Source organism: Mugil cephalus, chromosome 10 (genome assembly GCF_022458985.1).
Source record: "Mugil cephalus isolate CIBA_MC_2020 chromosome 10, CIBA_Mcephalus_1.1, whole genome shotgun sequence".
NCBI classification, from domain to species: Eukaryota; Metazoa; Chordata; class Actinopteri; order Mugiliformes; family Mugilidae; genus Mugil; species Mugil cephalus.
The window spans coordinates 17,357,658-17,384,870 of record NC_061779.1 but is presented as its reverse complement, the minus strand read 5'-3'; the positions used below and the strand labels follow the sequence as shown (position 1 = coordinate 17,384,870).

Genomic DNA, 27,213 nt, shown 5'->3' with positions numbered 1-27,213 from the left:
GTCATATCGTCATTAATGCGTATCTCAAAAATCCCCAACGCTGCTTTACAAAAGAATGGTTTGAACTTTCAAGTTTACCAAGCCTTGTGCTAGGCTTATGCTAGCTAGTTATCTAGACTACAGGCATAGAAAAAAAGCAGCTACCATCATATGTAGATCTACTGTGAAACCCATGTGTGCATGTAATTTATGTCGATGTAAATAACCAAATTTATCTAACTTTGCCTCGTTTACTACTTACCTCGGTTATTATGACTAGCGTGCTAATGTTAGAATGTTAATACTAAATAACATTAAGACTAGTTTAATCTAGTTATCCATAAATACTTTATTATTGTACTCTACTATTTATAGAACAGCCATCTGCTGTTTGTGTTATGTCCGCAAGTGATACTTACTAAATGAAAGTAACCCCTAGAGGACAAATTAGTAATAGAGAGGGAAGAGAAGTAACACATGTCGCAGTAATGGCTTCTTCTCTAAGTGGCCATGCGAGCCGTACAAAACTTCATCCCGCTTCTGCCTCCCACGCACCATCTACTCCGACGTCTTCTCTCTTTTGTGTGTTGCGTTTATTTCAGTCACCAGTGGTTTAGCAACTCTTGCAGCGAGAATGGTCACAAACTAGATCTGTTACAGGAGTTTAAAACTTTGTCGGAGCATAGAAGGAACACAGAAACACTTGTAAAACCCTCAGGTTGAAGGAAATAAATCTGGAGCTGTTGGCTGACTAAGTCTATTATACCTTCTGGGACTTTTCTTTTGAAGTTTGGAAACACTATGAAATGTAGCCTGGCAATTCTTATCAGAATATGAATCTGGTGACGTGCCATTTGGATTTCATCATGTTGCATGTTTCAGTCGATACAGAGAAAACAATCCATCTGCCCGGAATTGGATAGTTGTGAACAAATTCAACAGTGTATGACAACATCCCTGTTACACTTCTGTTGATCACACGTAAAGCCTGACCAAACTAAACACCAAACCAAATTGGTGCAGCAGATCTTTGCCAAGGTACAATCGGTTCCCAGCAGAGTGGTTCCAGACCAACTCCCTCTCACCAAAAAAGTGCAGGTGGGAAATTAGGTCTGGCTTCTACGGCTATGTATAATCCATCATCAGCAGAGAGTTTTTGTTTGCTTCTTGCTTATCCTTTAACAATTTCCTCCTCCATTTCATTGTCTTTATTTAAAAATGCAAAACAAAGACGCCTTGTCAAAGACGTCTTTGTTCTGAGTGCCTGTTCAGTTTCTTTTCTTCCCCGAGGATGAAGACACTTTAATGAACTGTCACTCAACAAAAAGACAGGTTGTCTTTCCGAGCACAAGTTTTTTGGCACCACAGTGACCTTAGTAGGATTTGATCAAACCGTATTTACAGAGATGAACTGAACCGGCCCTTAGAGCTGATCATGCTGCAGCTTCATTTTTCAGAATGTCTCTGCTTTCACTTAGTCTTGTTCTTACCAAAGCTTGCATGCTGTTCCTACAATTACCAGAGAAACACAGCTACCAGAGAAACAGCTCATTGAGAGATGATGGTTGATGGTTTTGTTCGTATCCTCTTCCCACAGTCTGCCTGAGATACGTGTTTTGGAAGATTAAACCATGGACAGTGTTGCTTGTGTGAACGCGTTATATCAGCTTAATCATATTTTTAATCTTAGCTATACCCTCTTCATAAATCATCTGAGTTAGAATTGATTTCTATTATAGCCTCAGTATAACACACACACGTTACTGTTACTGTATATAATTACATTTTTGGAGCCAGATAGCTGATAACCACTCTCATATCTGTTTGTTAAGCTACGACTTGAATCTCGTTACCTTATAGAATAAAGACTGAAAATGGAGGGATGCAACCATTAGCCTACCTCTGTCATAAATTGATGACATACTACCTTATTTGTAGATTCTGCTAATGCAGTACTATTTCTTTAAAATGTTTAGTTTCAAATTATCATTAATACAAACCAATACATCCTCCCCAACACAATACCCAACGCGTTTTGCGTTTTGGTCCGAACCTCAACTTGCTCTCGGTAAGAAAGGTGCTACAGCTACACAAAAGATGATGATTAAAAGGCTACTCAGTCTGTCAGGTAATCTTCTCTGCAGTTATTGTTGTTGTACTAATTTTGGATTTGGTGTAATCATGTTCCAGAGTGGCCAAGGGAGCGAAAGGCATTAATGCTGGTGAGAAATGAATCACTTTAAATGAAACAATCAACGCAACTAAGTCTCTTATTATGTGACAATGACGTTCTTAATGGTTTATCTGGGAGACGTGTCCTCGCATTCATCCTACACCTACGACATCAAAATGTCAGCCAGGAAGGCTCTCGACACAAAGCAGATGCGCAGGCAATGAACTGCTGGGGATGAAGAAACGTCTGACATTTCATCTCACAGCAGCAGTAGCAGCAGCAGCAGCAGCAGCGTTGAGACCAGGAGATGAAGCAGCCATCAGTTCTGCCGAGCACAATCATGACCGTTTTTGTGCAAAAGTTATGCATCCTAAACGTTGCCGCCGTTCATTTTTATTTCCCCTTTCTTCCTCTAGGGCCTACTTTCAGCTGTCTTGAACGTTTTTTCTATCACTGACGGAGACGAGGCGTTTGCAGTTTTCTTGGTAATTGGTACGTTACCCTACGAGTTTGCAGATGGAAATATGTAGTATGATTTGTGACATTATTGCTTTTTTATGAACCCCAATGACACCAAAGCACATAGTGCAGCTGGGGCATCCTTAGTCCAAAGCTACATTTCATTATTGCATGGCGTGTTTTCATTCTTTGTAATGAGCAGGCAATTATTTGTTTTAGGCGTAATTTCTGCATAAAAAAGTCCCCAAAATCTCCAAGCGAAGTACGCCTATTAGAACGAATGCGCAGCATCCCTCCTTCGTGACTCGAACTTTCTTTTCACCCATTATAAAATCTCACGGTTCGCTCTCTCTGTCTTCCCCTCCGAATCTGTCATTTATCTCCTCCGAGCTTTTGCTGACTTCAATGATTTATTCACATCTCAAATTTAGCCTCATGGTGAAATGTGAATAACGTCTGTGTCCCTGGGGCAGCTGGCTGGTCACAGCTGAATGCGTTCAGAGCCCGTGTTCCTCCATCCCTGCCTCTCATTTATATACCCGAGAATGGCTAAAAATTACCTCAGTGGGTACTCTACACCAGAGGATAAGCAGGCCCCGGCTAATGGAACGATATCAAACTTCATACACCGATTCCTCACCTTTTATTTGCAGAAACAGGAAACAGTTTTTCTTTCAGCTTAGTTTGCTACAAGTGTATAGGTATTGTTTTACACTAACTGTGGTCTGTTGAAGTACCCCGTGTATTTAAACAGTGCATCAGGCAACACTTTTTATGTAACAAGAAACAATACAGACACCTTCAGGGTTTGCGAACACTGTGACATTTTTTGAGGGGTGGGGCTTAACTAGTGGCAAAACATCTCAGACGCCATAGCCTGTAAATGGCAGTTAGCATATTTCAAGGGACTGTTTTGGCACGAATGGATGAGGAAAACGCATATTTTAGAGAATATACTAACACACTCACTCTCCAAGACCGTGAGTATTATTTTAAAAAAGTTGACTCTGACCAATGGGACTACATTCACTTACTCCTCACTCACTCACTGGATGGACGATTTGACCAAAGGAGGACACAAAGGGGATGCAGTCTGGTCTGTCTTTATCAAGTGAAGCCTCTCCAACAAAGATATTACAAGAAGTAAGCGGAACCACTGTGGAGGGTAACGTACGTAAAAAATGCAACTTCTGCTTGGACACCCCTGAAACATGCAAATAACGTTGCATCAGCCCGCGGTTAGCATTAGCATTAACATGAGATGAGAATCTCCTAAATAATGATTAACTTCAAGGAATTTGTCAAATCATCCAGTGAGTAATGGACGATTTGACAGGACTGCCCACTGTGCAATAGGCAGACATTTACATTGAACAAGCTGAGAAACCCAGCATTTACATGAAAGAAAAACTGAACTAACAAATCGTTAGACGCCAATGACAACGTCTTGAATGGACATGTGCAAGACTTGCAGTAGAAGAATTTGAACGATGTCTTTTGTCCATACGAACACAGTGGGGCTGTCTTTATCAACTGAAGCCTTTCCAACAAAGATAGTAGTAAAAAATGTAAGTGGAACCATTGTGGAGGGTAATGTAGCAAATGCAACTTCTACAACTGGCAGTGGCTGGTATGTGATAAAACTACAGCAATTTTCATGGTTGAAAATGACAGTGTTCGCCTCAAGCTTCCATGTGTTTTGCCTCCAGCTAACATCATGATGTCACAGTGCCGTAGGCCATGAAGGGGTCTATCCTTCGCACAGAGAAGGGTTCTTCCAGTGGAGAAGCTGCACTCTGCTCTGCACTCTGTACCCTAATAAAAATTCTGGAGTGAGACATGGAATGAAAACTTCACCATCTTAGGATATGCGTGAATGTTTCGTATCTTAGGAATAGCTACTGTGCTGTTTCAGTCTGAACAAGAAGCTGACTTTTTAATATGCAGCGTGCATTGCACTACATGCATCGCATCTTGACAAGAGGTTTGAATTTTCCAGCTGTTTGGTTGCCCTCTGCTTTGCTGTCTGTTACTGTAGCCAGCTTGAAATAACTGAATGAAGGAGCTGATCATGCTGACGTTGCCCTCAGCTTTTACTGTGCAGGAGCATGGAGTGTATCCTGATCTACAGATAAAGGCAGCATGCAGAGAGAGATACAGTACTCTCAGTCCTCTCTATCCGCATCAATACAACCACCGACCTTCCAGCAGGATACAGGACAAATCAATGTGCGCCTTGACACGAGAACGTCTTTGATGAGCAGAGGTTGCCTGAACCACGCACGGCTTGATTTCAAGCCACGAGGCAGGTCAATCGCATTGAAGTGTGCACGGATAGCTCTTGGATTATGAGTTTGTTTACTTCCTCATCCAAAACAGTGTAGTGCTCCGTTTGAGACATTTCCTCGTGAACAAAGTCTAATTTCCAGTTTTACAATGACGCACATAAACCTGCAGACTGTGAAGTGTGGTGCTGAGGTGTGAACCGTGGCAGGCTATCATGTTCGGCCACACACACAGACTCAGACCCTGCTAGGTAAAATCCTCCTCCTTTATTATAGGCGCCCTAGGTGCACAAATCACATCTTCCGTCGGCCCACATTTTACATCTCAATGGGCACCTGACATACAATTTTACTTGCTTACTTATAGTTTCACATTTGTTTGCACGTCTCTCTATGAGAATGACAAACAGTATACATCAAAAAGTATTCTGTTTTCTTTTCGTTTCTGTGCAGTTACTAAGGGAGCGCTGCTTTCCATCCTTTCTCCCTTTTTTCTCTTCAATTAAAAAAATAAGCTGTTTTGCTCATTGACAGTTCAACCCCTGAGCAGATAATAGCTGTTTGATATTGAAATGATGTATTCATGGTGTTTGTGTGTGAGGGTTAGTGTTTGGCTACATTAGTGGCCCTGTAATGTTAATGCTAAAGCTATTTATGCTCATTGATGCTTTGAACTGCCTCACAGTGTTGACACAAGTACATGTGGACTCCTTCAACCAACCAACTAACCAACCAATCACACCGCCAATCAATGAAACAACAAAGCACCCTATCATCCAAAAAGGTCACCACCAAGCAGCAACCTCTGGGACTGAAGTGAATGTGCCAGAAACTGCAGTTCCTTGATTGGCCACTCCACATTCATTCAGTCATTCCCCATAGGTCAGCAACTTTACCGCAGAAATAAACATGTTTACTTCCTCACTCTGTGTAGAGGTGAATTTTACATAGACTACCAGTCAAATTTTTGGACACACCTTCTCATTAAATGGTTCTTTATTTTCATGACTTTACACTGTAGATTCTCAACGAAGACATCAGAACTACAAATGAGCACACTTGGAATTATGCAGTAAACAAAACAAAGTGTAAAATAACTCAAAATATGTTTTATATTTTAGATTCTTCAAAATAGCCACCCTTTGCTTTGATTACTGCTTTGCACACTCTTGGCCTTCTCTCCATGAGCTTCATGAGGCAGTCAACGTGAAATGGTTTTCCATGCTGAGCGCTTGTTGACCCTTTCGCCTTCACTCTGCAGTCCATCTCATCCCAAAACCATCTCAGCTGGGTTTAGGTCAGGTGACTGTGGAGGCCAGGTCATCTGGTGCAGCACTAAATCACTCTTCTTCTTGGTGAAATAGCCCTTACACAGCCTGGAGGTGTATTTGGGGTCATTGTCCTGTTGAAAAATAAATGATGGTCCAACTAAATGCAAACCGGATGGGATGGCACGTCGCTGCAGGATGCTATGGTAGTCATGCAAAGTGAATTTTGAATAAATCCCCAACAGTGTCCCCAGAAAAACACCATCACACCCCGTCCTCCGTGCTTCACAATGGGAACCACGCATGTAGAGACCATCCGTTCACCTTTTCTGATTCACAAAGACCCAGAACCAAAGATCTCATATTATATTATACTCTTATATTATATAACACACAGATTTCCACTGGTCTAGTGTTGATTCCTTGTGTTTCTTGGCCCAAACAAATCTCCTCTGCTTGTTGTTTTTTCTTAGTAGTGGTTTCTTAGCAGCAATTTGACCATAAAGGCCTGATTCCTCTGCACAGTTGATGCAGAGACGTGTCTGCTACTAGAACTCTGCGTGGCATTTATCTGGGCTCTAATCTGAGGTTAACTTGTGGTTGGTGACTCGGATGAACTTATCCTCAGCAGCAGAGGTGACTCTTAGTCTTCAATTCCTGGCCTGGGGCGGTCCTCATGTTGGATAGTTGTGTCGTAGTGCATGGTGGTTTTTGCAACTGAACTTTGGGACACATTCAAAGTTTTTGCAATTTGGACTGTCATTTCTCTTTACTTAGCTGATTGCTTCTTGCCATGATGTGAATTCTAACAGTTGTCAAATAGGGCTGCCAGCTGTGTACCAACCTGATTTCTGCACAACACAACTGATGATCCCAACCCCATTAAGAAGGCAAGAAATTCCTGAGGCTGGAGCCTATCCCAGCTGTCATCGGACGAGAGGCGGCGTACACCTTGGACAGGTTGCCAGTCTATTGCAGGGCTAACACACAGAGACAGACAACCATTCACACTCGCATTCACACCTACGGTCAATTTAGCCGAACGAGCATGGAAGCCGGAGTACCCAGAGAAAACCCACGCAGACACAAGGAGAATTTTTGGATTGGGCTTAGGCAGAGTCAAGCACTGCCCAGATGGCGACAGTTGGAGCCTCCACACAGAAAATGCTCCAAAATGGTTTTAAGGAAACGCATGGGTGATGTCAGAAATAGTTAGTCCGTGTTTAAATACAGTCCATTGTCATATCTAAACAGAAGACTCTTATCCTCTGTCATGACTGTAATACACAATACACAAGTGCACGGTAAAGTGCTAGTGCTAGTACTAGTGAACCCCCGCCCCTAACCCTGACCCCCTTAACCCTAACTCTAACCCTAATACAATCCATTCTATAGTTGCCAAGAGGTTTCACTGAAGCTGGTGCAACAGATAAAATCAGGGGTTCTGGTCTGGTCTTATCACTCCATCTGTGTTATAGATGCAGTGCCCTGATAAAATATTTAAACCATGTTCAGTTCTGTTCTTGCTGCAGTGTGTATCCTCGATGGTTACTGAAGGAGGAGATGAACTGGCCCACATCAGCCAAGAAACAATTCATGTCTTACACTGAACACTAACCTCTTTAATGATGAAATATCATGTAAGTAGCGTATGTAGCTGTGTGCAGGAAATTATATACTAATTCTGGAGGATGTTAATCCAGAAGGAAGTACTGTACTGATTTGGATTGTAGCTATATACCAAACAGATGTGAGTGTTTCTTTATTTAATTACACTTGCATTTATTTCTTTACAACATACAAATGCTGTTGCTTTCCTCCGAGCTCGCAGTCTTGTTTGTGCATCCATTCAGTGGATGACAGTCAACACCTCTATTCATTTCAGCCCAGAATTAATTAGAATTAATCTGCTTTTAATGAAGTTATTAGCATTTCTTATAGCTTGAAATCTGTTGACAACTTACATTGAAGCCCATATCCCTTTATTTTTATTCCTTCTGTAACACCCAGGGCACATCATTCGGCTTTTGAACCTGTTATATTTCATAGATCATATAAAATCAGATTTGGCACCTTCTGAGTGAAAGCCTCTATAGGCAAGGGCCGAGGGATAAAATGTCCACAAATCTGAATCAAGTCTATGTTTGGGTTAATCATTTTCTCTTGCTTGGAACAAATAGCTCTCAAAATAGCTCTTGGCTGGAACAAAGAGGAAATTTAATTATACTTGAAAAAGGGGGCACTGTTGTTTCCATAAGGAGGGCAGCTCAGGTGCTAAATATTTAGTTGGTTCCCACGTAGCAGCACACTGCGCAAATCCTCCATTGAAAAAGACAATATAATACGCGGCATTATAGGATGCAGACTGCTGTGCTTGTAAGCACCCTGACTGTGTATGAAAACAATAACTGCTCTGCTCCTGTCTTTTTACTCTTTTCAGCCGCCTTTATTTGTGTGGAAGTTGTTCAGTGGAAAGGTAATTCTGTTAGTGTCCTTATTATTATTGGATTAGTGGGTTTTCAAATGATCACATCGGATGGATTAAATAATGATTAATCTGAAAGTAAAGGATGAGCCTAGGAAATGATTAACTAGCACTGCGAGTCTGATGCAGGCCAGGGCGAGAGTCACTCCAGCTCCAACTAGTACTCGACCTTTGTCCATTTTTCACTTTTGAGCAACTGTTTTGCCTCGTGGGAGATTCTTGCTGATACACAGCTAAACAAGAGACACAGCTGACCCTACAAGTCCTCACAAGTGGCACAGGTGGCAGCCACTGGCTCCCATGTACTCTCGACGCAGAAGCTCAGTAATGTTTCCTCTAGGTTTGCTCACCAGAGTCTACAGTCACTGGCCACTTTATTGGGTACACCTTGCTAGTAAAAGGTTGGAACCCTTTTGCCTTCAGAACTGCCTTAATTCTTTGTGGCATACTTTCAACAAGGTGTTGGCAAGGTGTTGTTCACATTGAAGTGATAGCATCACACAGTTGCTGCAGATTTGTCGGCTGCACATCTATGATGCGAATCTCCCGTTCCACCACATCCTAATCCCGAGGGTGCTCCGTTGGATTGAGATCTGGTAATTGTGCCAAATGGTGGTGTGGTCATAAACAATACTCAGGTAGGCTGTGGCATTTAAACCATGCTCAGTTTGTACTAAGGCGTCCAAAGTATACCAAGAAAATATCCCGCATACCATTACACCACCGAATGTCGCAGCTGAAATCGAGACTTGTCAGACCAGGCTACGTTTTTCTCATCTTCTATTGTCCCATTTTGGTGACCCTGTGTGAACTGTAGCCTCAGTTTAATGTTCTTAGCTGACAGCAGTGGCACCTGGTGTGGTCTTTTGCTGCTATAGCCCATCTTCTTCAAGGTTGGACATGTTGTGCGTTCAGAGATGGTATTCTCCATTCCTTGGTTGTAAACAGTGGTTATTTGAGGCACTGTTGCCTTTCTATCATCTCCACCCAGTCTGCCCATTCTCCTCTGACCTCTCTTATCAACAAGGCGTTTTCATCCACACAACTGCCACTCACTTTTCTGACCACTCTCTGTAAACTCTAGAGATGGTTGTGTGTTAAAATCTTAGTAGATCAGCAGTTTCTGAAATATTGGCACCAACAAGTCAAGTCACTTAAATCCCCATGCTTCCCCATTCGATGCTCGGTTTGAACTTCAGCAAGTTGTCTTGATCACCTCTACACGCCTAAATGCATTGAACTGCAGCCATGTGATCGGCTGATTAGCTATTTTTGTTAACGTGCAATTGAACAGGTGTGCCTAATAAAATGGCCAGTGAGTGTATAATCTCTTGTCCACTTGTTGAAAAGTTCACAAAACACTCCACTTTCTTCTCTTTCATACTTCTTCTTCTTCATCATATCTTGTCACTAGACATTATCGACTGAGAAGACTACTGGCTGATTCTTGCTCTTTTTCAGGAAGTTGTTGCTCTCATCGATTTTCCTGCCGTCCCCCCGCTGTGGTAACCGCTTAAAATGAAACAAATATCACAGTCTTGCTCTTGCCGTCCCGAGGCAAGGAAGGATTGAGAGGATAAGATTTTTTTATGGACTCTTAGTACATTTCTAAGGGCGCATGATTACCGTATCCAAGAGACATCTCATCCTTTTTTTAAAAAAAAATCACCATGGGATTGGAGGACATGAAGCGAGATGAAGCACATGAGAATTTAAGGGTAATGCCTGGAGGGCTGACTAACATGATTAGCTGAGGGAGTCTGTGACGGAGCTGATAACAAGACCTTGGTGTCACTAAGGGCTACTGCTGGAGTGTTTAGCCAGTAAAGCTTATGATCAGAGACTAATAGTAAATCATTTGTTGTCTAGACCATGTTCAACCTGTCACCTCTCCTGAAGTTAATCATCATTTGCATCAGGTGGCTTTTGCTTTGTGATTAAATTGAAAGGTCTTGCCTAACCAGGATTGCAATTTGACCTGTTTTATCCATTTTATTGATATGATGATTGTTATAATAAATGGCAATAGGACCTTGTAGAATAAGTCGGTCCTTTTGCACTTTCCACTGCTATTTGTATTGCTGCTCCTTTGTTGACTTGACATCTTACACAACAAATCAATGAGAGCACACAAGACAATCATCAAACACCTTGCTCCTGAGAATCCCATTTGGAAAAGACAAGGCAAGAAATTGAGCTCTCTGTGAAGCAGCAACCCATTTGGTCGCTGCGTGTTGGGGGTGGAAGAAATGTGTTGTTTGTTTGACAGGTCTGAGTGTGGGTGAAGACAAAGCACACACGCCTCCCCCGTACTGGCCCCTTTTCCAAGAGCCCATATTTTCTTCCTCATCGCTCAAATTTCACACGGCACATGTGCACATTCCTGCATCTGCCGGCTAAAAAAGGGAGCATATTGAAAGATTTTACAGTGAGCAGAATAAAAACGGAAACCATCACTGCCTTAACCTCTCACGCGTTTCCGCCGAAAACAAATCTTCTCCCCGGGTGTGTGCCCGTTTCTTTGCTCCTCGTTCGCCTACCTAATCCTGCCCTTCTTATCTCTTACCTCTCTTAGCAGGCTGCCATTCACCTGAAGCATCAACCTACTGCCATTACTGCTCTCTCTCTCACTCTCTCTCTCTCAAATGTCACCGTTTCCCTTGAGTGGCTAATATCCTGACAAATTCGCTGAAGAGGATGGGACAGCTTTTCATCCACATGAAACCTGACTACTGTCCTGATTTCAAATGCTCTCCAGTTCTCTGTCCCCAGAGTCAGATTATTATTTAACAGGTCGATCTGTTGTGTAGAAGTAGACATTTAAATCTTAAACCATTCCTGGAAGATGACATCCTCTGTAATGCTTAAATGTGGCTTTGTTATGAATAAGTATTACTTAGGTTTTGAACCCTCTAATAACTTATCAGGATTTTAAAGGACCATTTAACTTTTCTTGTATTAAAGTTTCTAATAATTCCATAACGTCTAATTTTCTATTTAATCAAAACTTTCATTAGAGCCGTTGTGCAGATTGTTTTATTGGAAAAAAAACCCTGATTATGTTCATTCACATAACAGAAATGTGATGTTGCGACTTTTCTTGGTAGTATTATGTATGAACATCAATAGGGCTATAAGAAAAGAGAGATTCAGTGATTGTATTTTGTTTCTTGTGTCAAAATATATCTGAGTCACATGTTAGAAGAAAAGAAAAAAAAAAGATCTGTTCCGTTCTGAAACAGGCACATGTTGCCATAGAGCTGTGCTATTTAATAAGTGCTACTCCATCTCGCTGCCAACGTCCAGCAAAATCCTTAGAGGTATTTTCTTCACAACCGTAATTTAGCACCTCTATTCAAAATTGAGGAGCCTGTTTTATTAGCACCTGGATGTGTACTGTTGCTGCTGTTACAAAAGCAGAAGATTAAAGATCAACCCTTTTCCTCTTGGGCTCTGGAGACTAAATGTGGAAAAGAGAAGCCTGTTAAGCTGTGACTGTGGTAAGAAAGGCCTGATGTTAAAAATACCAGAGAGATTAAAGAAACAGTAGTAGCATTTCTAACTATAGCATGTAAAGCTACAGAAATACTATAACCAAATTCTAAATATCAGGATCCCATAGCTGTGTCCCCTCTAAACTTGAGCTGTACAGAAATTGGATCACAGTTAACTAATAGAAGGTAATAAAAGGTAAAATTAGATAAACCAAGAGTATAAATGAAATGTTGAGAGTCAGCCATGTATGTATGAATGTATCAGTATATGGGTGAGCGGAGTGTGTTGCGTGAAGTGTTGACTGCTGGTGAAAGTAATATTTAGTTCCACCTGGCAGGTGGAAGCCTAAAACCAGCCTAGAAGCAGCAAGAGAGCGAAGACATGGTTAGACAGCTCTTACATCACCGGTTCCTCCTACACCCACAGGTGAGGCAAATTGGCCTGACAACCTGCCCCAACCTCCACCCAGGGAAGTCACACAGCCAGTGAGCAGACAGAGGGGCAGGCCACCACAGTGTTTTTGTCTGTTCTTGTCTCTTCTTGTGAAACACTCGCTGCAAACGTGCTGTTCCAATTCAAAGTACACATCTGATCAAGTACCATCCAAATGCCTGGATGTGTTATTGCCCCACCAGTTTTAATTAGGACACACTGGGAGGTAACTTGTGTGGACTTGGCACAGCTGGGCATCTCAGAAAGCGTTCTGCAGGCATCAACAGGCTGATTCAAATTCAAAATGACCCTCCATGGTCCTCCAGAGTATGCACTTCAGAATCAAACTGGTCACGTCTGTTCTATAGTACCTAATATGCAAGTCCAAAGTTTTTGAAGTTGATACTGAGAAACACCCTTTTTGTTCACAGTGTAGCTGGCCACACTTGGACATTTTGTGATTTTTATTGCTTCTATTTTAAATGCAGAGGGATGAATCTCTTATGCATAACTGTAGGTCTTGATACACTGATATAATTCAAAACAGCTCCATGTAGTTGTTTTGAATAGGAAAAATAAGCAATAAAGGCGTTTTTTTTTTCGTACCAGTCTGTATACTTGTTTATTTTTGCTGTAAAAACTGATCTCCTTATGGGACTGACTCGAATGTGAAGCCAGCGGCCCAGTCATGGAACTACACTTTTTTTTTTGGCACTTCCGCGTTCTTCTAGTCTAAGTATTACGGTACCAACACCCCTCCGTGCGTGCTGGTATGAGCGCGGGTTATTACGGTAGTGGCAGCCCCTGGTTTGTTTGCTGCTCCGGGGTTTGTGAAAGCACGGAGCGCTGCGATGATCCTCCACACTGCCCACACTACCCACTCACTGTAACCACGGAGAAACGTCTCAGCCCTCTGAAGCAAACTCTGGACTACACTCCGCTTCCTCCCGTAAGTTAAACATCATATCCGTTGCTTTCTTTTACTATCTTTACCTCTGTCCCTTTCCCGCTGTTTATACTTTAAAACGCTCTTCGCTTTTGTTCACTGTCACCGTCTAGGATAGTTTATTATCAACTGGTAGCTAAAACACACGCTTTTCCCCTTGGTTTCTGTGTAAAACACTTTTAATTAAAGGTGTTTTTTTTTTTAATATTTTTTTATTTTATTATTTCGGCTGGTGTTTACATTGCTGGTTTTACCTGTAGTTTATGTGAATTGTCTTAAACCGTGAAGCCGCTGCTGGTGGAAGTATTGGACGGTTTTGTCCACAAAATAAAAAGTGTTTTAATTCCCCGCCTCGTGTGCATCTGAGGAAAACGCCTGCATTCATTACAAGAAGAAGAACCTTGTTCATTTATTTTCTACCGTTTAGCTCTAAATTAATGACCGGGCTGCTCCACCCAGTGACTGTGAAGTTATTCAGCAGCCAAGGGTTAAACGCTGGTTAAAAAGCCCTCTGAAACTAAATGTGTTGTCATTATTCATCATGGTCTGTGCTCCGGGCTTAAATTACACTGCTTCCTGTGTTCCCTTAATAGATTGTGCGTTTTTATATTTGAAAACGAACGCTTAACACAAAATAAACTGACTGTGTACCAGGGGGAAGTGGGTTAATAAACACAGTTGTGGGTAAGTGAGGTGAGAGTCAGAAGACATTAAATTCCAAAAAAAAAGTCACTCTTCCTGTTGTGGTTGTCAGTAGGAGAAAGGAGGTGAGCTATAATGCTTATGTGCCCAAATCTACTCTCACTTGCCAAGTTCACTAGTGAATATACCCCCTCCCTAATGTTCAGTTTATGTAGAAACGACGTGAGAAAGGCATTGAATCAAATGTGTGACTATTTCTGTGGATGTAATTAAAGTCTTTTAAATTTAATCTCAGTTGGCGAGTAAGTGTAATACTTCCACTAGAAACTGGAGTTGAGCCCGATAATGAGTTGATGTTAACTGCAGAGGTAATTGCAGCTGTGTTCGGATAGCTGCCATTCTTTCTCGAGACGCGAACCCTTCTGTCTGGGGCTCTGATTAACGCCTACGGCCCACGACGTTTTGTCAAGACTTGTCCCAAGCAAAGTTCAGCGCCGCCGCCGCAGCACTGACAGAGTAAACAGTCACGCTGCCGGCGGTTAGCAGTCCGCGAGGAACGTCTCTCTTCTATTTCTCACGAGGATCGCTCGTCCGATGACTGTGATGTACTTTCTACGTGGTGGCTTCTGAATTTTTGGAACGCTTTAGTCGGCGAAACAGACAATGAAATGTTGTATTTTTTTCCCCCTCAAAGTCACGCAGCCCATGCTTGTGCATTGACGTTCCCTTGTTTGCAATGCTACATGCAATTTCAACACACAACAAACCCCAAGCCAAGAAGGTCAGGCCAAAGCCAACAACATGAGGGAAGCGCTGTAGTGGCTTTTTATCAAACTCATAATATTTCCCACTGAAAATAGCTGTTTTAAGATGAAGGGACAAGTAACAAATTTTGCCCCTCACCATGAAGTATTTAAACTTGCGTGTTTGCCTTGGTATCACACATGAAATCTTATTCCCATGGCAGCAGTGTATCGCTGTTTTACTCTAATCGCCTTGCGATCAGGAATGAACACATCGTCTTGGCTCTGTGGGCGGACTGGGGGTTTCTAATTGGCTGAGGAAATAGAAAAGATCAAACGGGGCTTCCATCTCTGTTTCTCCGAGCCCACGGTGACAAAGTCTTAGCTTTGTCAACGATCACGAATGTCTTGTTGATGTGGCTGTGCACGCTGCCAACAACCTTTTCTTTTTCTGCCTGAGCTATTTATTCAAAAGCATTTCTGCCTTTTTTTTTTTATCCTACGCAAGCGTAATCAAACCATGTAATGTTATCACTGCTATTACAGGAGCACTCTTCGTTCTGAACGCAGAAATGGCTCTAGTTAAGGAGTCGGACCTGGTCTTATGATGACCTTTTAGACTATTTGTGTTTCCCATGAATGCTTATGACTGCGGGATATTGTAACCGCGGCCAGACTCTTTCAGCTTTTGTTGCGAGCTCTTCTCGCTAATGGCACTCATGTGCGCCACTACATCGCGACTGTCTGCGTCCCATCGAAGCGATGCGCATTGTCACACCGTCTGACCAGCGGACATTACACCGGGCACTTCCCTTTCGCAGGCGGCAGATTCATCGCGCTGCAGAATAGTAAGTTTTCAGTGTGTGCCTGTGCGTGCCGCCACACTGAAGAGTTAATCTGGTGTCAGTGTAGCCTGCTTGTGACGTTGAAATGATTCTCAGGGAGTTAAGCTGCGGCATATGTAGATTGTTGCTACTGTATGTGCCTCTGTGTAGTTTTACACAAGTGGCACTGAGGCAGCCGGTACCACGGAGTAAAGCCTTTGGCAGTCCCACAGGTCCTTCACACTCTCTTGGCATGCTGCATGCTGGGTAACCAAAGCAGATGGTAACTGCTTTTTTTTTTTTTTTTTTTTTTTTTTTTTAACCTCTCAATTATTAATTAACACTTCAGTTCACCAACAGTCCACTAATGGAGCGGAAAACTGGAAGTATTACTATTTTAAGGGTTATTTTTAGATAGGTATTTTTAGATGTCACTTAGCTTTTAAGATGCGTGTTTATGCCCGAATGAGGCGCTTGTTGCTGAGAGGTCTGACAGTAGCACAAAGTGAGAGTTTCCTCTTAACCGTGGCTGTAAAGGAGCTTTGCCACTCATTTTTTTTCTATATATTTTATGCTAACAGGTGGAGCAGATGTTGAAAACCACAGCTTCCGAACGCTCTCTGCTTGTGCTGTTTTGGCAATTGTCTCCTTAGACGTGCTCTCAAAATAGCAGCAAATGTGATTTACTTCAGCGAAACAGTGGTAAGCTATATTTAGTTCCGTCTTTCTTTACTGACTTCTGGTCTGTCTCTTGGTGTTCGCTGCGCTCCAGCAATATCGTGATGCCCATGAGGGTGGCTTTCTTCCTGCGATCTTTGTTTTTAATTTCCTACTGTCTGCCGTGATGCTGAGTTAGCTAAAGGCTTTAATAATGAGCCTCCAGCAGATGTGCTTCTGTTTACTTCCACTGGACAAGATTAGTGAAGCTGAGGCCATATGTTGCTGTCGTGCGTTGTCGCGTCATGGCAGTGATAGGTTGCCCAACTCATTGATTACATTTAGAGAAGGCAGAAAAGCAGTCCCGTTCTCGAGCGGTGGCTCAAACAATGTGGATAATTTTGGTGTATATTTGGCAAATCATTTCCCTGAGGCGGTTGCAGCTGTCCATATAAACTCTGCAAAAACCTCATCCTGCATTCATTATCTTTGATAACCACTTTACTTCACATTGTAATGTTCTACGACACAGTGTGCTGCCTTTTGTTTGATTCGCTTGGATCTTCTTTTGTTGCTCTCTGTAATTTTCTGATGTCTTTGGAAAAATTGGTGGTTTTCATTTTAGCGAAGTAATTAATTAAACTTCGGGGAACATTTTATAGGGACTGAACAATTGGTAAGGAGATAGGTGTGAACTGATCTGTAATTGTGTTATTATACACCTATCTCTAAGCGCTTCATCCACAGTAAACGGCTCCTAAAATGAGGAGTATGTTCTGAGCTGAGCTGTGAGGTCTGGTTGTTTGATTCTGAATGCATTCATGCTCACAGTACAGCGTTGTGATTGTTTAGTCTGCTTGTGTGTGCGCCTCCGCGTTGAGAACTTTTTTTTCGTTTCGCATGGTTTCACATTATCCCCCTTGCCATTTGTCACAAAGTCACCTTTCACCATGTCTCAGCAGTGCTCATACATCTGTTTAATGTTCCCACCGCTTGCATGGTGCATCTGGTTAGTGGACTTCGAAACAAGATGTGGCAACTTTTTACTGGAAGGACTCATTCTTTGCAGTGTGCATGAAAGCAAATGTGTATATTGATGCCGCTGCATGTTGAGGATTGAGATGACCGCTTTATTCCCCCAGAGGTTCACCTCGGAGCCATCGGCGTGCACGCTCCGTTATCCCCATCTCAACCGTTTTCTCTTTTTTTCACGCGCTCGCTGATTCTGTTTAAACGTTTGACCTTTTGCTTCCCACTGAGTTCACAACTGTTACTAGTTTCCTGCATTATGGATCACTCAACGTGTTGGGTTCATCGAGAGGTTGCTTCACTGAAGCGGAAAACTAGTGGTTTGAGTACAAACGTGGATAAAAGTAACACGCTGAAGCGATCGGGGCCTCGGGTTTTAGTTTATAAAATATTGATGAATTGCATCTGTTATCATCCCATTTTTTATTATTTAGTTTATTTCATTCATTTATCCACTGGTATAGAAAAAGGTGGAAAATAGAAAAAACTCATTACCAAATTTATTGTATCCGTGTGGCTTCATCAACAGCCCAAAGCAAGAACATGATCAATTTGCTGAATAACTAAGAAAGCAGACATTTGTTTGGCGATGCCAAGCTGAAGCCTCAGGATTTAATGCTGATTAACAAACATTTCAGGGCTGCCAGCTGAATTTCTGTAATATTTCAGATTTTTTCCCCTCCTTTTATTAAATGTTAATCCTTGTCACCAAATGTGTGAAGTAGAAAAATGTATTTCGACCTTTTACAGGTGTCTGTAAAACGTAGCAGGAAGTACATGTAAAATGCTAAGTTTGTGTGAATTTGCAAATCGAGTTAAGTGGAGGTAAATACATCGGCAGCAGCTGTGTTTGTCACCAGAGCAGATGTCTCTTTCCGACCTTGGTTCAGCAATGAACGACTTTTCCTGCTGGGATGGTTTATATAACGATGAGAATCTCATTCATATGACACAGTTCCCAAATAGTTCCCAAATTTGATTAATCATGAACACAGGCTTTTTTTTTTTTCTACAGATCCTCTCTTGAACATCCCAAGCTCCTCACGTGTCCATTAAGGCCTCCTCTGTCAATAACAAATAAGTTTGATGATTTAAATCTGGACAGTACAGGACAATCTTCACAGTATCCAGTGAGAGAGACGAGCCTCCAAGGACATGGAGCTGCTGACAGTGTAGCCAAGGAACGGTAAACATACTAGCCCTCAAGGCTAACACATTAGCATACTACTGTTTACAGTTATTGAAGCTGACGGTTAAAATTTCATCTCTAGTTCCGACTTAACAAAAGACATCACCAAATATTTTCTCATCCCCACTCGTTTAATCTTCTGTTTCCCGTTGGTCTTTGATTAGACCAGCTTAGACCAAACCAGCTCTCAGATACATTACCACCACCTACTGGACAGCAGTATTGATCAGTAGATTTACAACAACATGTTGCACTGCAGCCTGTGTTCACTTTACATGTCCTGCATTGTGCATAGTCTTGCGGTGAAACCTTATTTCAAAATCGGGCAGGATTTTAAAGCTGCTGTAGTCTGAGCCCGGCTTAACCCGATCCAAACATTAGCAGCTTTCACCAATTAGTTAAATTAGAGTTAAATGTTGTGTTACGTTAAAGGGATGTGGTATTGGATCAACAACAACAACAAAAAAAACCCATCCTGTTAATAATTAATCAGTTTCCCTATTATATTAAATCCAGTTTGTTTGTTACTGATATGCTTTGCACGCATCAGTGATACCTTTCTCATTTCATTTCTCAAATTTCTTAAACTTTGTTTTATTTTTTTAAAATTAAAAATAGCTTTCGACATAATTTATGCCCATAAGATATAGATATCTGAATTTGAATATTCATCTCAACAGTGTCTTCCGTACGGCATCCAAATACAGCTGATCTGCAATCAGATTCCCTTTTTTCCCCCCTCTTTTTCTTCCTTGGTGATAAATTGTAAGAAGCACTTTACATCCCTCCATCTCCTGGCAACTGTTTAGAGAGGCAGAAAGGCTTATCATAAATCCTCTATCCCAGACTTTTCATTTTTCCAATGTTTTCTCTTAGGACTATCATCGCTGCTCCCAACTAACCCTGTAACCAGCTGAAGCAGTATCATGTCACTGCAGCAATTACTTTGACAAAAGAGGGTTTCCCAAAGAGTTTAAATAGTACAACATGAGAAACTAAGAACTTATTGCATTTTTTTTTAACTAGTATTATTACTTTCTTCACACAGGAAAGGCCACATATTAAAAGGATTATGATTTAATTTGTGTGTAATCACTGTTTTGTTAGTTTAGACAGAAGCCTTTGTATGTATTGTTGGAGCGGAGCCACTTCAAGGGAGACAACCATGTTGCACAGAATAGACGAACCAAACCCTTGCTATAGAGGAGCCAACATTTTTACAATGAAGCGTGTTTGGAAAGGGAGGGAACGAAGGAGTCGGGGCCAACCTCACCACCAGATGACACTAAATCCTGCAAATTAGTTCTCAAATTAGTGGGGATATTTATAACCCTTGTCACTCAAGCTCGACCATTGTATAGGCCCGACTGTCATAGAAGCAAATGTTAGCCTATTGTGTACGTATCTTGACGCACATAAATCTTAAACTAAGTGTCAGACAATGAAGAAAATTTAACCATTAGAGCTCAGTAATATGGGGGTGACTATTATAATGATAAGAAAATATATATAAATGCAGTTTCTTGTCTGATTCGACTGCGAATGATTGATGAATCCCTTGTCTCATTTTCTGTGAGGTAATTAATCAGAGCAGCAGGGACTGGTAAGGACAGAACGTCCCGTTGGTTTCCATAGTGTACTCATATGTAAGGAAGAAAAAGTCATTGCTGCAGGCTATAGTCTGTCTTCTTTTTCCACTCTTGAATATTGAGTGCGACACACTGTATTAAGAAACTCTGTGGATCACCTGGTCCATCACATATTATATCACATATTAAATTTGTGCTATCAAACTTCTATCAACCTTTCCATGACTGAAGCTCAAAATACAGTTTATGTTTTCTTTGCACTTTTATGGCAAGAAAAGATTGTGTAAGTATATATTGTATATATTATCATACTTGAATGTTTTCAGAAAACAAGAAAAAACTCAATTTTTAACAAGCACATTGATATTTTTTATTGATATTGTAACATGCTATTAGGCTAACGATATGCAGTTGTTCATCTTTATGGGCCACTGTTGGGCCAACGTTATTGTTTATTATTATTATTACCTGTGGCACATCTTCATTCGAAACACTATCACGATTCTGTTGTTCAAATAAATGATCTTTAGCTGTAATTTAGTAATTAAAGGCGTTTATTTGGGAAAAGTTAGTTTGACATAGTTTTGAAATATGCAACGGAGAAAACTAATTACTGACTACTGGTAAATTACCTTGTATACTGTCACAATGACACATGACCCACTCGTTCACACAAGCATTCGCACACCAGAGCCAACACTGGGAGCTAATTATGCAGCGACTTGTTCAAGGACCTATTGGTACGTGGGCCGTGTACTGGGGATCGAACCCGCTAGTCCGTGGACAACCCGTTCAACCCACTGAGCCATATTATTTCGTATGTTGTCTTTCCAACATTGGACACTGAAGATGAATATTCCTATAATGATGTTCTTCATAAAATGAAGAATATTAACAGCTGTGTTGACCAGCCTTAATAGTGTTTTATGCCTGTATCGCCAACCCTGACGAGGTTTTCGGCATTAATGAGACTGGAAAGCGCGCCCCGTCTTGCTATTGAAAAGTTTAATTTTCTTCTAAGTGAATTTACATAATGCAATCACAATCAGACTCTTGCCAAGCGAGTAAACTGAGGTGAACGGGGCCAAGAGACAAATGCAACCTTCTTCCTAATTAGATATCTACTTCATCGAGCTCAACATGAGCTGTCCTGTGCAGGCATTGATTCGCCACTGGCCGAGGTTGATTCACTCATTTGTTTCTGTGTAAACTCAGCTGAGCCCGTATGGCATTTGCGGTGCTCGGTAAAAACCTGATTAGCGAGCTGCATGGGTGTACTCACATTTACTAAGCAGTGGCTTGTGGCATGTCTGAAGACGAGTTAGCAACTTAACATGTGACTAGGAACAACGAGAAGTCATATTAAATTTGTTAAAAAAAAACAAAAAAACAAAACAAACTTGGATGAAAATCAGAAGCGAATTTAAATGCAGCGGTGGAGGTTTGTGTTTGTGCTCCGAGAACGAGGAGTTACTCACCTGTCTGAACATCACTCTGCCAGTCGTGTGCCGCATGAATCCTCCACAATTTGCCCGAGGTTCATCTTCTTTGCTGGTTCATTATCTTTGCAGAATAAAACCGTTCAGTCGAGTTGTCAGTCTGAGTGAACGTTTCACAGACCGAGCAGGGACTGTCAAAAACAGCTGAAGGGCTTCACACGCTTCAAGTTTTTCATTTAACACTTTCATTATGATTCGCCCAGATCAACACTTGTAGCTCATGTAACACTGTTGCTTTGTTCCGTTTCGCCTGGTTTCACAGAGACGCCTCTGAGCAGTATTTCAAGGGTATTGCTAATCTTGACTTCCTCAATTTTATTAGGTCATTGTGCATTGTGCAGTTCTGGTCCTAATCAGAATTGATCCATGATATGAGGTAAAGTCTGGTTATTTCTCCAGACTATCATTTGACTGCTTCTTCTAGGGCTTTAAAGGCTCATCAACGAACACAGGTCGAATCGCGTGGAATATTTTTTTCTCTTAATGTTTAAGTCCATCCCCATGTTTGCCAGCTCCTGCTGCCAAGGAGGCAAGAAATGACCGGAACCTCCTGAAAGCTGAAACTGAAATACAATAAACTCAGCAAGTTGTCTGCTTATTAAAAATTAAATTGCTAATTACGGAGAAGATCACCGGCTTCCCGACCTAAAGAAAACATTTGTCAGTATTCGGACTATTAAAGTGAGTTTTATCAGGTTCTTGGTTGGTGGTCGGTGCCTGGAAGCTGTTGTTTTTCAGACAAGAACTCAGCAAAGACTCACTAGAGCAGATGCTGCTTTCCAGTGCATTTACTAGGTGTAAGCAACTTTTTTTTCTGCACATATAGAACTTTTAAAACTAAAACTTTCCATTAATGTTGCTCTTTAAATGGCATGCAACCTTTTAAGTAATACAGGAGAATTTCCTTTTAAAAGCCATAGAAGTTAAATCATCCTCAACTTTAATCAGTGTCAGTGTTTCTGGGTCAGGTGAACAAATCTTAACCTGAATAGTATCATTAGGTAAAAATGAAAGTTTGAAATAGTTTAATAGGGTGAGTTCTTGTTATTATTTAATGGTTCACCAGATGAATGAAAATTATTATTGTAGCATAATTTGTAGCGCCCATAGCGTCAGCATGTTTTTAATCTTCCATGCCTGCACTGTTTATTATGTGACTAAATACAACTTTGTTGTTATAATGACACTAAATGTCAGTTGTTACTTTCCCAGCCTGAGTGTAGCAGGAGTGAGCAGTAATGAATAAGTGGTCTATGGTAAAGGGTTACCTATGGGAATATTAAGAGCCCACGTCAAGTAAATGAACACCAACACACTTTTCTTTGGCATCTCTGTAATTAATTGGCCACGACTTTACCGTTAATTCTTTTCTCCCGCACTGTGAAAGTTGTTGCTTTAAGTAGCTGTCTGTGCCTTTTCTGGCTCCTGTTATATGTCTTAAATGCATCAGCAGCTTAAGGGTGATATACTTCAAAGGCACAGTTTGAGAGGGTTCTGGGAGAGTCAGAGCTGTTTGGGGGGGAAAACTATCTGCTTCAAAGTTTGACGTACAAAAGAGCATATTTATGCCTGTCTGCCTACTTAAAGTGTCTTCTGGTAGCTGCAGGCCACTTATCCATTTCCTCTAAAAGGCTTTTTAGCTTTTACCTTTTTATCCTTTTTATTCTTTGTCTTTTCTCTTTTATTCTTTTATTTTTACTTTTAAAATTGTGCTAATTGTATTTCATTACTGTTGTCCTTAGTGTATCATAATTTTTACCTCTGTACAGCACTTTGGTTCAACCGAGGTTGTTTTAAAAAAATTGCTTTAGAAATAAACTTTGACTTGACTTGAAGTACCAGACCTAAGACCATATGAAATTACTTCTTAAAATAAATGATTTAAATTACTTTAATAGTTTTTGTTACAGTTTATTGATGGTGTTCCTATCCGGGTGTGTGATTAATCAAGCTGATCCTGAATAGAGTACAGGTTATGATTGTTTTGTATCTTCAGGAGACAAGATTCTGGACAGTTTTCAATATGCATTTGTTCAAGTATTTATTTTTTGCACAGCAGGAGCGTGATGGACAAAACAATCAGAGTTGAAATACTGACTAGAATGGTGTGTGTGTATATTTGTATGGATGCAGTCTGTCTGTATCTATTGTACTGTTTGTAGAAGATGCCTTGATTACTGAAAGCAGGGAGTGATTCGAGGATTTCTGTCCCTGTGAGAGTAGCTTTACACTTGGAGAGACTCGATGTAACAGAGACATCAGTGAGACCGAAGACTGAAGCCAAGTATTTGTTTACAAGAGAACGTTGGTGTAGGTGGAGAGTTAATGAAGGTAAGGAGGACAAGTCGCCACAAGTAACCTGTGAGGGCATCTACCTGTCAGTCAAATGGCAATGGTCTTGGTTATAAATAAATGTAATGCTTGATGTGATATCATATGAGTCATAAGAAGGTTCATGCAGAACATAGTTGTCATGAAGAGGCCGCCAATTTGTAGCAGCATTTTAACATGGAGTTCGATGGGGATCCACTCATTTTTAGGAGTCAGCCTCAAGTGGCCATTGAAGGAACTGCAATTTTAGCACTTCTGTGTTGGCGTCATTTATCAGCCCCACAATTTAGTTCTTAGACAAACTAGTAACTTCATGAATGAACCTTTGTGTACTTTCATGCATATATTTTGGTCCAATTCAGTGAGTAATACTGCAATGTTGCATTTAACTTCTCTTGGGTTTATGTCCATGGGCATTTGAGGCAAAGCAATCATGACAAAGTTCTGACAGGCCTGCAGCACTACATTCTTAGAGTCTTGTGATTGGTCATAGTTTTGTAGAAAAAAATAATTAATAATAATAATATTAATATATAGTTTATTGTATATCAGAAGTCAAGCACAGGCAGCGAGTGTGGTCTCTGACATATATTGCTGTTCTGTGATTCATGTATGTGTTCTATATATGAATGTTGATGTTAAGTTAGATCAAGGCTATTTGTAGAAAACAACATTTACGTACATATGAGAAATCGCATTGCTGCTGCCAGGGGAGTGATTGCAATCTGGCCAAAACAATCCTTTCTAACTGGACTCAGTTCAGCCCTGAATAGAGTCCAATTGCTGTATTCTCACCAGCACAAATGAACAAACCTGAGGCATAAACTGTCCTGGTTTCTAAACACTGACCTAGGTGTGAAAGCACACTAAAATACTACCCCTGGAAAAGTGCAGTGACTGCCCATGTGAACTAATGTTTTCTCGTAATGCACAGTAAATATATCCAACATCACAGAACACAGCCATTGTCTGTAACATAATAGTGATGGATGAAGGGGTTTTCAGTGCAGAGCAGCAGCTTTGATGGCTTTGAAGTGACTACTGCTTAACATGTAATCTTAATTGGCCAGGTTTTGTGTCAGTATACTTGTTCCTTTTCTGACAAGACAGACAAATGTAAACTAGAACAGCTTTATTGGAAATTCTGCTGCATTGCTGCACTGCATGCAAATGCAGTATACAGTATGTGAGCACACAGAGTAGGAGAGAAGCAGAGGCGGAAACCTGAATTTAAATTTATACAACTGTGTTACCAATAAGTTGACATTTCTGCAAATGGAGGGACATGCTGCTTATTCAAACATAGAAAGGAACCCTCTTTTTGCAGCTGATTTAGACCAGTCTGTTTTAATGAAACAGCTTGTTACAGGCATCTCTTGTGGGCTTTTGTTACATTGAGTCGGAAGTGATTGCATTGTGCTAACAGTCCTACACTAAATCTTATCTTGATGAGGTTTGACAATATGTTATGTTGATATGTAGGAGCTGTTGATTCATCTGTTTTCATTTTGAAGGCTGCGGTTTGTAGTACTGTTGAATTATATTATGTTGATATAACACATTATTTTGACAAGTGGCCTAGGCCAAATAACACAAACACTTTCTTCTCATTCAGTACGTTTACATGCAGCTTAATCGAGCTATGTTTAAAATTTGACTTTCTGAATGTGGTCCATTTTACACGCAACCGAGAAAATCCAATAACTGACAAGAACATGTCCTCCTCCTCCACACTAGATGGCGATATGCGTCTTTTCAGCGGGTTAATACGGCCCCCTGTCCGATTGACTTAATAGTCTTATAATAAACAACAGGAGTCATTCATGCATCAGATCAACATTTCAGACAACGACCAGATGGATAATAGTTCAGATTTTTTAATATCGTACGTAATGTGCAGATAAGGTGCATGCTATTACTTGGGTGGTGCAACCTGCTTTCTTGGATGTTTTTGAGGCCATACGGCAGCAGTTGTGAAGCATGCACACACGTTGTCTAGTTTAACTCCAATTAATGTGTATACATGCCGGTAAAAATCGGTTTCCAATCGCATTATCTAAGTGTCTTAGTCGGATAAGGAGAACTCTGATATTAGTTGGGGTAACGCATTTACAAGCGTATAATGTTGTCCAGTTGTAAGGCAGGATTAAGGCAATAATTTGTTTACGCGCATGTAAACATACTGCCTGATGTAGAAGTTAATTAGGTTTCAGACTTTGAGCCATCTAAAAAAAAATGTGTGGTTAATTTTGGAACCTTGTCTCTCTAAAGCCATTCAAGCTGAGGTCAAACTATATAATACAGAGAATGATGATCTAGCTAAAGTCATATCAATGCTAACTTGATCATCTCAGCTGAAGATCTAGTACACCAAAATGACCATCTTCACAACTCACCTCAAGGCTAAGGTCGTCAACTGGAATGTCTTCATGCAAAAACTGGACTTGTGCACAAACAAATGCACCATAACCATCTTGTTGATTATAAGGATGCTTTCTCCATAGCAGAAACCAAGTACATCTCTTTTTCCAGGGTCTACAGGATTTTATGTCCACCACCAGATACTCTTCCAGCTCACCTCTATTCACCTCCTCACTGCATGATACTGCATTGACCCTATTCAACCCTATTCAACCCTATTCAACCCTATTCGTTTCTCTTATCTAGTTTTTAACTCCCAACTGCTGCTGAAGTTCTTAACCTCAAACCATCAAACTGTCAATTAGATCCTCTTCCAACCCGTCCAGCCTCCCTTCTTTGGCTCTTCTTTGAACAATTCCAGTCTTTGAACAATTTTCAGCCATCCCACAGCACAGAAACAGCTCTTATAGAAATCACTACTGGCCTCCTCATTGCAGCTGACTCTGGACTTTTAAGTATTCTGATTTTCCTTGACACCATCTCTCACAACATCTTCCTTGAATGGCTTGCCTCTGTTGGCATCACTGGCACCTGTCTTAAATGGTTTACATCATATCTCTCCCACTGCAGTGAATTTGTCCATCTTAAACACTTAGGTCCCATCCCTCACCTGTTATCAGAGGAGTTCTTTTTGGGTCCACTGCTATTCACCGTCTACCTTTTTTTCCACACATCATTTTAAAATAGATTATTCCATATCATTCACTCATCGTTATATACTTTAATTTATAACTACTACATTACTACATTACTACATTGTATTAGTT

The 27,213-nt window shown here is 41.0% G+C and overlaps 1 protein-coding gene across 3 annotated transcripts in view; it reads left to right on the top strand.

The window, feature by feature from the left end:
- Positions 1 to 13,364: 13,364 nt before the first annotated feature.
- Positions 13,365 to 27,213, top strand: part of LOC125014928 (tumor protein p53-inducible protein 11-like) — a 34,711-nt gene continuing 20,862 nt past the window's right edge. Inside the window, exons 1-2 of one of the 3 annotated variants that reach the window (XM_047596472.1) lie at positions 13,380 to 13,525; positions 16,313 to 16,433. The gene's annotated coding sequence lies outside the window, so the exon portion shown is untranslated. Of the gene's footprint in view, positions 13,526 to 16,312; positions 16,434 to 18,432; positions 18,604 to 27,213 lie in introns of all 3 variants that reach the window. The other 2 variants (XM_047596474.1, XM_047596471.1) reach the window with 2 other exon arrangements.